The sequence below is a fragment of the Excalfactoria chinensis genome, chromosome 4 (assembly GCF_039878825.1).
Source record: "Excalfactoria chinensis isolate bCotChi1 chromosome 4, bCotChi1.hap2, whole genome shotgun sequence".
In the NCBI taxonomy this organism is placed as follows: Eukaryota; Metazoa; Chordata; class Aves; order Galliformes; family Phasianidae; genus Excalfactoria; species Excalfactoria chinensis.
This window is the reverse complement of record NC_092828.1, coordinates 55,357,483-55,365,250: the sequence shown is the minus strand read 5'-3', so window position 1 is coordinate 55,365,250 and position 7,768 is coordinate 55,357,483. Positions and strand designations below refer to the sequence as shown.

Below are 7,768 nucleotides of genomic sequence, written 5' to 3'. Positions count from 1 at the left end.
TGAATGCCATCTACACATCAGCCTACCCAGGATCTGTGGCAGGACATGGAAGCCATTTCCTGAATGAATGGTAAGAAATACTGGATGTAATGAAGGAATGTCTCCAGCAGAGACACGAACAACCAAAGACAGGGGCAATGTTTAATGATAGACACAATGGGGAGGAGAATATTTTGATAGCTCTGCTGAGCACTTCTACTAACACATTTGCAATTACTAATGATTTTGAACTAATATTCTGAAAATAAAAATCAGGAGAATTGTGTTATCTGGAAACAGCTGATTCTCCCATCCTTCAAAAGCTTAGATTTATTTAAAATAACCAACAATTCTTCCTCTTTTTCTAAGTGGAAGGGCCAGATTCAAGTTAGTGTAGTTTTATTTGACTGATTTTTATTTATTTATTTATATATATAACAGAAACTCTAGCATAGAGTGTGAATTAGTTTGTGAAGGTCTGTGTAGTTAGCAACCTTAGTGAATTATTCTTTAATTGTATAAAGCATTTGAAGAGAACACTTCCAGACGTCACACAGAATACCATTACACTTGGTAAATTATATTATATCTTTATTTAAATGAACTGTTACTCTATTAGGCCAGTGTCTATTCCTATTTTGGCTCATTAGCAAAATCGCAATCAGTACCCTGACAGTCTAATTAATTCATTTGAAGCCATTAACAAAAAAAAAAAAAAAAGGAAGACACAGCAAACCATATTTAACTATTCACCACAGCAGTCTATCACAGTTAGGTGTAAATACAGAGATATAAGAACTATAGCTTGCATCATTAGAGAATTATTTCTAATTAGCAACTATCTAATTGCTGCCGAGAGAAGCTGTGGGTGCCCCATCTCTGGAGGTGCTCAAGGTCAGGCTGGATAGGGCTCTGGCAGCCTAAGCTGGTGGGTGCCCTGCCCATAGCTTGAGGTTGGAAGAGGCTTTGAGGTCCCTTCCAGCCCAAACAATTCTGAGATTCTACAATTTCTAATTCTTAAGTGTTATAGGCTAGATTTAAAATGGCTGTTGGTACTTCTGGTTTGCTATCCTTCCATGCAGGAGAAACCAACAGCATGAAGCTAAGCACTTGCTCAGTCATATAATGATGAGTTACACAAGTAACCCTCACAGAGGCTCCAGGGCAGGCCTACAGCTCCCTGCAGCCCCATGCAGACTGTGGCTTCTGCGGACCTGTGGGTGACTCATGGAGGAAAGAGGACCTGACAGGTAGCTGCTCCCACACTGCTACCAGGAGAAGTGTACCCTAAGGAGCATCAGTGTTTTTTCAAAGACAGAACAATGTTCACAGCCTTGTCATCTGAAATCCGGAGAGAAAACTCTCTACCTCCAGCATGGTGTTAGAAAGGGACATTCCTTTATTCCTCAGGATATGTACTGAGCAACCTGTCCAGCAGAAGTGCCCTCTCAGAGTTCAGGTTCTGCATTTCAACAGGAATTCTTTTTCAAGGACTCATAAGTTAATATCCCTTTGGGCATGCTCAGTGGTATCTAGGATTTTCACCATCAGCTTCATCACTGAGACCTCAGATTCTCTTTCATTCACTTTTTCCCAGTTTGGAAAATTTCTATTAGGCCATAGTGAGAACTACATGCGGAACCTGAGGAATGTGCCCATGCACCTTTTGAGGTAAAAGACTTTTGTTGTGACTTCAGGCAAAACCACTGAGGCAAAGGATAAAAGGATTCTGTTATGTCTCCGGTTCAAAATCATTGGGGAAACCGAGACCGTTCACCCACTGGAGCTGAAATGGAAAGTTTTTAGGCAGCCACCGGACGTCTGAGAATCGCAGTCGCCAAGGCTGGGCGGCTCGCTCCCAGCAGCGCGGCTCGGCCTTTCGGCCTCCCGCCCTCCCGCCAGGGGGCACCGCGGTAAGGCAGCCCTCACCTCAGCAGGTCGCGGCTCCTCCCCGCCTCTCTGACTCAGCGGCCCGGCCCCCGCTCTCACCAACTGGGCTCCCGGTGCCAGGTCGGGGCCGCCTACCCGTCGCCTCGCCGCGGGGGGAGATGCTCGCCCTGAGGGGACGGAGCCTGTGGGACGCTCGTTGAGGGCGGGCGCGAGAAGATCGCCGTTTCCCGCCCTCCCTCGTTCGTTGCCCGATGAGGGATTAGCGCCGGCCGTCCCGCCGCTGACGGCGATTTACCTGTGCGGCCGCGTCCCTGGCGGCCGCTGGGGCGGAGACGAGCGGAGTTCGCCGTGCTGCTCCCGGGGGAAACTTTCCGCCGCCGTGGCAGGTAGGGACTGGCCCCGCCGAGGCCGGGAGGGGCTGGGGCCGGCGGTGGGGTGCAGCCGCCTCCCGCTGCCCGGCAGGCTCCGTGCGGGAGTGGGGTGCCCGGGCCGGGCAGCTGCTGTCTGCCTCGTGGCCGCCGAGGGGAGTATATAGGTCACTGGAAATAATGCTCGCCTAATCCCCTTTATCTTTTTCGGTGGGAAGGCGAGAGGGGAGGCTTTTCTGACGGTGTTTGGATGGGCGACCGGGCGGCAAACTTCTGTGACAGAAAGCGGACATCTTGGCGGGACGGAGCGGGCCGCGCTGCTGGGGGGGGGTGGGGGGAGCGCTTCCTCACAGGTGTCGCTGGCTGGCGTCCCGTGCAGTGGATGTCAGCTGGGATCCGGCTTCTGTGGCAGCGCTTCTGTAATACGGATTATTTGTCTTCGGGAAATTGACTGCGTGCCTTAACCGAATCTCAGAAGGTGTTTTCCAGCAGTGGCACAGCGAGGGGAAGGTCCCGGTGTGCCCTCGTGAGGTGCGTGTGGAGATGTAGCAGCGCGTGTGGGCTGCTCCACCCCGGCTCGCTGCCTGATTTTGGGTGCTCCCTGGGGTGATAAGCAGGCACAGATTAGAAGGCTGTGTGTAGGACCATCCTGCCCGTGAGGGATAGTTAGCCAGGTTGGGGCACGTGATGTATTATAACTGAGAAATGCTGAGAGGTTGGCGTTTGAAGGTTTCTTCATTTGGGTTTCCTCCTTCACCTGCCCAGGGTGTGTGATGGTTTTCAAATTGGCTTTAATGCCTTTCAGATACTGACAGAAGGAAGAGGATAAATGCCTAAAAACAAGTGTGTTGTGTTTATATGCTATTATAGTTCTTGTGGATGAACTGAAAAATAATTCAGATCTGCCAGCGTTTTCTCTGTTGGAGATGTCTTCTGTAGATGCATATGAAACTGTTGCTGCTCAGGGTTCTGTAGTGGTGTTTTTCTTCTGTAAGACTTTGTTTTCATCCCTTCTCCATGCCTAAGAAGGATTTGGGTCTTATTTTCCTAGGGGTAAAGCATGATGCTTTTGCCCTGTTTTGTTTTCAGAGTGAAGATGGAGTGGCAGCAACTCAAAGAGCTCTTACATAGTGGTAGAGTGAAGTTATGCAGTACAGACCTATGCTGGTTTTGTGTCAGTAATGTCCATAAATAAATCTTTTAGAAAGATAACAATGGGAAGGGAATTGAACACCTTGAAGGAGTGAAGTCAGATTAGGATTTTCACACATGGTTTGTCTTATTTCATTTGGGCAGTGTATGAAAGTGTTCACCTACTCTGAAACTAATATAAAGATAAGGACCTAACGCTGTAAAATTTATTTATTGTTGTTTCTGTATTGATGCAAGTGGAAAATCAAAGGAAGAAAGAAAAGACAAAAATCCCTATGATCTCCTTTTTCAATTAGGAATAGTTGTGAGACTGTGGATGATGTATTGGTGTGAGGATGGCAGCTGAAGTTGTGAAGCTGTTGGAACACCCAGATTCTGTGATCACCCTTTTCTGTGATTCATCTCAATCAAGACACACATTTTCAATTGACTTCTGCAAGCAGCTATTCTAATCTATTTATTGAGCCATGAAGATTGACGATACAAGTGAGCTGTGCAAAAACAATGAAAACCATGTTGCCAAAGCCTATAGAAGAACATAACTTCATTTGGGGCTTATTTTTTTTTTAACATTACTTTTTTTAGATTTTATAGTCTAAACAGTAAGAATTGGATTATACTCTATCAAGTTTTATACCCCTAAATGGAATACACAACGTTGTGGAATCCAAAGTGAAATTGGAAATTGGAGAAAGTGCTGCTGGTGTGATTTTATTCTGTTCTGATGTGAAACTGATTTTTAGCAGAAGTCTATGTGTTTTCTTTTCAAAAGATTATACTAATGCATTGAAAACTGCTAAGCTTAGGACTTCAAACTTACAGACTCTTAGTACCATCTGAATCATCAGCTTCTCTGCTAAACTCTTGAATGGTTGTCAAAGATTACTTTGATGTGCAAGTTTTACAGATTCTTTTTTACTAAACAATTTATTCAGAAGCTGTTGTTCTACCCTTGCATATCTTTGTTTTTTAGTATATAAGTGTTGCTTTTTGATGCTCGCAGAACGTTGCAAGTACTTTTCAAAGTTTAATTAGTCTTATGGAAATCCAGTGTAGTTCTTAGCGCATGCATTGTGTGCTCAAGTTTTTCAAAACACAGGTCTGCATATCCTACTATAATCTTATTGTGACTTGTAGTTTCTCTCAAATGTTTGAGAGAGATGCTTTCTTTCTGTGCTTTAGAACATGTCTAGAGCAGTTGGCATGTTTGTGTTGTTTGCTCTGTGTTGCCGAGAGTAGGGCTTTTTAGACTTCTCATCCTTTTTCTAACAGTTTTAGAACTATACTTTGGTTTAAACTTAGAGTTCAAGTATCGGTAAACCAGAGAATGTTTAGGACATGCTCTATTTTTCAACCACAAGCATTCTTACTACTCAGTTCTTCCTGCTTTACTCGAACATGCTGATGTGGCATTGCTGGCTTTCATGTGATCTCTTTTCAGTCTAATCAAGAACTGTCTGTCCTACCACCCAGTAAAAATCTTACTCTGTGCTTTAGGTACCTAAGAAAGAGAGCTTTAGGAGGACGCTGTAAAATAGTAATTTTGGGTCATGCGGTCTGCTCCACTGCTTTTGGGTATCTTTCAGGCTTTGTTGTCATATGACAGTGGATGTGTCTACTTCAGGTGTGCTACAGATAAACTTCCAGTACTCTGACAGCATGGTGCTGAGTTTGGAAGCCTTGGGGTGCTTCCAGAGGAAGCTACAAAGAACTGTTCTGCTCAAAAGCTGGGGCTCTATGACCTGAAGGTTCTGATTTTTTTCTGTCCTTTTTACAGCATACTAGCTATCGTATGGCTATTCTGTAAGAGTTGCTTTTTAGAGTTAGGGTACTATGGTTAGGCTGCGGTTGGACTTGATGATCTTCAAGGTCTTTTCCAACCTGGGTAATTCTATGATTCTGTGATCTTTAAAAACTCGTGCAAACTTCCTTCAGTGCTTTGTTCTGATTGAATTCTTCCCTTCCATATGTTAGAGATGGAACTTCATTCTGTCTTGTAGAGCAGTTTGGATAGACTTAGGTCAGGTCTGAAAACTCACTAAGCTAAACTGAAAGAACAGTTTTGAATGCACTTGGGAATGCATACAGAAATAAGTGGTAGTTATTGTTGTATGCAGTAGTTAGTCTTGTGTAATAGACGTACACCAATATGTTATTAAAGTGTTGATTTAAGCTTGGAGGTGCTGTGGTAACCATAAAGCATTCACAGCTAAAGTTACTTACAGAAAGACAAAGAAGTTTTGGGGAACTGATCTTACTTTCTGTCTTACGGTATTGATCATGAGCTCTTTCTATGGCTATATGTAGGTAGTAAATGAGTCATATTGATGGTGTGATAAGGGTACTTTACTTTTAAAATCATATAGCCCAAAATGCTTGTCAGAAAGTGATTGTGAAAGGCACATTCTGATGAGTCAATTCAGTACGGAATGAAAATAGAACAGGTAAGCTACAGCCTTCTAACAGTTGAAGCCCAAAGCACCTGAAGGTATAGTTTATGAATATTACCTTTGATATCTAGTGGGAGAAAAGCTGGGAAATGTGAAACAAAGAGAACTATCTGCATGCGGGAGGCCTGAAAGCATTGTTCTGTATATACCTAATAATACTTTGTTTCTCTGAGATAAGCTGCCACCTGAAAAGGAGGAATGAGATCCTGGATGAGTATGTGTCAGATCTACTTAGACCTTTGATTTGCTTTGTTCTGTCTCTGGACCAAAGGTAGCATTGCAGTTGCAAGATTTCTTATGGAATTTGGCTGCACACTGTGGTGTCTCCCCACGGGAGAAGTTACTGAGAAATCAATGACTTTTAAGGGGAAACAAGAAGAGAAAATATCCAAGTGTGAAGTAATACTGAATTGCCTGACTGCACCGTAACAGTTAATTTTAGTCATAATTAGCATCACAGAGGACATATTATATGCTTCTGTGTGGGGAAATACGTAGCAAGATGAGTGCTAAATGTTAGATGAATTTTTATTGTGTCATTTTTCCTGTGTATCTGCAGAGGAATACTCAGATGTTTTCTCCCCTTGCACCTCTACCCAGCTCTGCAAACAGCATGACAGACATCACTGTAGTTATATAATCCATTGCATGCATTCCTATAACTTTTCTGGTTTGGTGTAAACCAACCAATCAAGCTGTGTGATAATAAAAATGGTGCTAGGTTCTTTGTGTAAGCAACTGTTGCAGAAATACGCTTGTACCCTTTCTTCTCCTAATTCTAGTTCATTTTGAACAACGTGCCGTGTTGTGTATGCAGTGAAGGGTAGGATTTATTTCTGTGAAATTTCTGTTTATTTTAGTAGCCCTAATGTAGTCGCCATTCTAGTAATAGTTTAGTTTGCCTGGGGAATAGACGAAGTGATGCTGGTAAAAGGTCACAGCAAGAAGGATTTTCTAATGTACATTAAACAACAACCCACCAAACAAAAAACCTTTAAGCTATTTAAGTGACCTAAACACCTGTGAACTTGTGAATTGTAAATTAAATCTAACTATGTGCTGTCTACTGTGCTGATGATCAGGGAGCTGAACTGCTGAGGAACCAACCCCACCTGAACTCATAAAATCTTTTCTAAAACCTCAGGTACACCAATGAGGGAGAGGAAATGTATATTAATATATTTGCAATAGCTAAACGTTTTTTCAAATGTTTGGTTTTTGACACACAAGGCAAAGCAGCAAATGAAAAACTGTTGGTGTGCAGCTGGGTCCAGAAAGGCAGTATGACTTTAACTGAACTATGTTTACTCGTTTTAATGTGGCAGTTTATAGACCTAATGTAATATGCTTGAGAGACAGCGATCATTTGGCTTACTGCTTTGGGACTGTTCTGGTATTGTGTTAAGTGCAGTGTTTCTGTAAGGATATGTCTTGAACATATAAGGGAAGAAAGGAGACTGAGCAGGGAGGTGCTACTTTTGCAGTCACGTGTGCTTGTTTTGTTACACTGCACCAATGTTCTGTACTAAACATATCTGTGCTGTTTCCTTCTTGCAGATTTGTGGCACTTCTACATTTTTCCTGTGCCACAAACATGTCTTAAGTACAGTGCCAGAAATTCAGATTGTGTTCCCATAAGAGAATTTACGGAAGACTGAAGCTTTTCTCCTCTGGTGAGGAACTCCTTAATCTGAGTGCTGGGCTGTTCAGGAAGCACACACTCCCAGGTGCAGAGAGTTGTGGATGCTTTTTGGAGGTGTGGGCTCTCTTGTCCTCTGCATGTAACCTGGAATGACACTGAGTTCTCTCACGTGCCTCAATGAGGTACAGCCATGACAGGTGCTAAGCAGCCAAATACTTTTCTGTGAACCATGAACATCTTCAAATAAAAAGGACGTGTTGCTCCTTGTTTTGCTCCCATGCTGTTAT

General features: G+C 43.3%; 1 protein-coding gene across 1 annotated transcript in view; it reads left to right on the top strand.

The window, feature by feature from the left end:
- The first annotated feature begins 2,402 nt into the window (after positions 1-2,402).
- Positions 2,403-7,768, top strand: part of FHIP1A (FHF complex subunit HOOK interacting protein 1A) — a 78,882-nt gene continuing 73,516 nt past the window's right edge. The window contains exon 1 of the mRNA XM_072335429.1: positions 2,403-2,768. The gene's annotated coding sequence lies outside the window, so the exon portion shown is untranslated. The remainder of the gene's footprint in view (positions 2,769-7,768) is intronic.